The sequence below is a fragment of the Schistocerca serialis genome, chromosome 3, assembly GCF_023864345.2.
Source record: "Schistocerca serialis cubense isolate TAMUIC-IGC-003099 chromosome 3, iqSchSeri2.2, whole genome shotgun sequence".
Classification (NCBI taxonomy): Eukaryota; Metazoa; Arthropoda; class Insecta; order Orthoptera; family Acrididae; genus Schistocerca; species Schistocerca serialis.
In genome coordinates, this window is record NC_064640.1 from 785569931 (window position 1) to 785573871 (window position 3941).

Genomic DNA, 3941 nt, shown 5'->3' on the forward strand with positions numbered 1-3941 from the left:
TATCCTCAGGTAATCCACACAGGTAAGAAACCAAATCTGATAAAAATTTCACAGGAATACATGAAATGTATCCGCAATTGCAAATATGGACAACCATCAGCTGTGGATCTGAATGACGACAATGAAAATTTGTGCGGACCGAGACTCGAACCCGGATTTCCGGCTTATCGCGAACGGTCGAATTGCCATTAGGCTATCTGAGCACGACTCGCAGCCAGAATCAAACTTCCTTATGTCATCAGCCATGTGTCTACAATCCGTATTCGTACATTCATTATGTACATTCAGCACAGGTGAGCCATTTTACTTGAAAGTCGCTTGCTCGGTGTCAGAGGATAAATACGGCATTACAGTGCCTGTGTTATTCCAAAGTACGATGCAATGTTCCTTTGGACATGCATGCATCGTAATTTGGATTAACACAGGCTCTGCCATGCCGTCTTTATCCGCCGACACCGGCAAAGCAACTCTCAAGTAAAATGTCTTGCTTGTACGGGAATATACATAATGGATGTACGAGTACAGGTTGTGGACGCATGGTTGACGACATATGTAAATTTGGTTCTTGTCCTGATGGTTTTCCATGTTCACAGTTGCAAATACATTGGCCCGCATCTCGTGGTCGTGCGGTAGCGTTCTCGCTTCCCACGCCCGGGTTCCCGGGTTCGATTCCCGGCGGGGTCAGGGATTTTCTCTGCCTCGTGATGGCTGGGTGTTGTGTGATGTCCTTAAGTTAGTTAGGTTTAAGTAGTTCTAAGTTCTAGGGGACTGATGACCATAGGTGTTAAGTCCCATAGTGCTCAGAGCCATTTGAACCATTTGCAAATATATTTAACGCATTTCGTAACAGTTGTAGTCACCGTAGTAGCTCGGAATAGCACAGACACTGCAATATCGTCCTCTCAGGAATAGGTTGTTCGAGAATGCGTAAGCAATTTTTTTTTCTGAAACTTCCGTAACTTTTTCCCAAGGAATCGCCATCAATTACTTACCCTAGTTTTTGATAAATCTGAGGAGTCATTCGATTTTCCATAGCTTCATATAAAAACTAAACTAAACACCGTCCGAACAGGCCTTGAAGGCTCAATGGCACCGACCTGCCGCCGTGTCATCCTCAGAGCACAGGCGTTACTGAATGCGGATATGGAGGTGCATGTGGTCAGCACACCGCTCTCCCGGCCGAATGTCAGTTTACGAGACCAGAGCCGCTACTTCTCAATCAAGTAGCTCCTCAGTTTGCCTCATAGGGGCTGAGTGCACCCCGCTTGCCAACAGCGCTCGACAGACCGGATGGTCACCCACCCATTGCTAGCCCAGCCCGACAGTGCTTAACTTCGGTGATCTGACGGGAACCTATGTTACCACTGCGGAAAAGCCGTTGGCCACAGCTTCGTGTAGCTAAATTAAAATATTTTACTCGTTTCAAGTGTCTTACAGAGAGTCCCACAGAGTTTGTATCAAAATAGTAGCCAGTTACGTTCCGCGTATGTGCATCATGTTCAATCTGGTGACATACAGGAATAAAACTAGTTCACTATAGAGTCTTCATATCTACTGAAATAAAGCATCTATGTAAATAATAGTATCATAGGCAGAAAGTACCCTGATTAACATATACTTACTTTTACACTTTTTGCCAAAGTAATTATTATGTTTATCAGGGTGTTGACATTTCTTGTCTGTGCCAATAATTCCAACAGACTTCCACCAAGTGCAGCTCAAGTTTCAAGTTAGGAGCGTTTCGTGATTGTGAATACCCTGCATGTTGTGTTGCACAGTCACGAGTCTTACCTGACAGGATTAGCTGAGTATGTGGAGCGCTTGCGAACACGACAGGCGTGACTTACTTACTAATACATCGCACCGTCACATCACGGACTTCAGACGCTTTTCCACTGTGGGCCTTACTAAAGGAGAGGTCACCTTAAATTTCCACCTAACCTTCTGCTAATTATACGAACTTTTCGAAAGTAGAGATCATCCCATACGTCAGCCAAAGCATTTGCTACTTTACCAATATACACGGTGATTCAAAATTCATGTTACAGGCTTGTATGGGCTGTAGACGGGGACTTAATAGATGAAGTTTTCGTAAGGAATTCACGTCCGGAAATGTACCGTTGGGATGTAAAATCAGTTTGGGGGGCGGATCATTTTCATATCTCTCGCATCACGCTACTCAAACAGCGCAGACAATGAGCTCTGATTTATATACTGTAGGAGCACATAGCATGATCATACTCTGCTATGTGACAAAAGTCGTGCTATTCAAAGCCGAGAGTGGAGCGTGTCCGTGAAGCGCCAGAGCCAACCCTCCTAGTTTCGAACGTACGAATTTCTCACAGCCATTTTTGTAGTCTTGAAATTACAATGAAATCCAGACCTTTAGCTGCTGACAGGCGTTAATAAATATCAACGGGGACAATTGAAAATGAGTGCTCCGACTGGGACTCGAACCTGGGATCTCCTTCTTACACGGCAGATCCTCTGTCTGTCTGAGCCACCGAGGACACAGAGAATAGTGCAAATGCAGGGACTTATCTCTGGCACCCTCCCTGTGAGACCCACATTCCCAACTTAGTCCACACACTACATTTTAAGTGCCCCTGCCCACTATAATCATTACTTGTGGCAGTCAATCTACAGAGTCCGGTAAGAGTTCGGGTAATGTGAGTGCGTCCCCACTGAAGAGCATTGGCCGGTAAGCCTTATCTATATGAAGATGACATGTCCGAAAGAACAGATACCATCTTCATATTTCTGCAGTCAGACAAATGTGCTATGTGGTGTCATAATTACAACAGCGATTGACGACGGCGCTCTCCTCTCAACTTGTGTGCGTACCGTGAAGTAGGATATTTGAAAGTGATCCGATCTTCAGACTTATTTTGTATCCAAACAATACATTTCCTGACATGGGTTCCTTACCAGAACTTCATCTACTAAGTCCCCTCTACAACCCCAGGAAGAAATTAATAGGAATTTCTGTATCGCTCTGTGTAGTACAAGTTGGATACGTCGCATATTGAATGTCATAATTTAGTGGGATATTCATCGTGATTTTAAAGACACGGCCCAATAAGAATGTACTGCTGTTGCATTATATCCGACCGTTTTGACTGAGCTGCGCGGGATTAGCCGAGCGGTCTAGGGCGCTGCAGTCATGGACTGTGCGGCTGGTCCCGGCGGAGATTCGAATCCTCCCCCGGGCATGTGTGTGCGTGTGTGTGTGTGTGTGTGTGTGTGTGTGTGTGTGTGTTTGTCCTTAGGATAATTTAGGTTAATTGGTGTGTAAGCTTAGGAACTGATGACCTTAGCAGTTAAGTCCCATAAGATTTCACACATATTTGAACATTTTTGTTCGTTTTGGCTGATTCCCAGAGAAACAAGCAATAGGACCACAAAAAGAGTGTGTAAAGTACCAGCAACCCTTAAACCAAACCAGTGGAGCACAATCTTGAGTACAGGAAGTCATCCAAGCTGAGTGTGGTTTCAACGCAATTTCCCTTATTCGAATCCTGATCTGATTTTCAGTTTTCTTCTCATATGCAGTATGTCGACAGTTAAAATAGGAAGTCAGTCGGCAGTGACCAGTCGATTTCTGTCCTACGTTGTGTTGTATCTCGAGAAAGGACATTTTAGCATAAACACCATTTTAACGTACTGGTGAAGTGGTTAAGTATCAAAGCAAAATCGAAAGGTTCAAGATTGGATCCGTAGTCAGCAACTTACGGTTATTTCACCTTTGATAATCATTGTGTGTGTGAGAAATGTTAAGTTGCAGGGTCGGATTCCGTTTCTTATTGTACCCGTCCATAATATCTGACTACGTATGTCGATTTAGACGTCAGATAGGGACAAAAGCGTACTGTTTCAAATAGAAGACCGTGTGTAATGACCTAGTAGTCGACGGGACGTTAAAACTGTATTTATCTTTCAAT

At 44.2% G+C, this 3941-nt stretch overlaps 1 pseudogene; it reads right to left on the reverse strand.

Annotated features, from left to right (window-relative positions):
• Positions 1–1266: 1266 nt before the first annotated feature.
• Positions 1267–1383, reverse strand: LOC126472320 (5S ribosomal RNA; annotated as a pseudogene).
• Positions 1384–3941: the final 2558 nt, after the last annotated feature.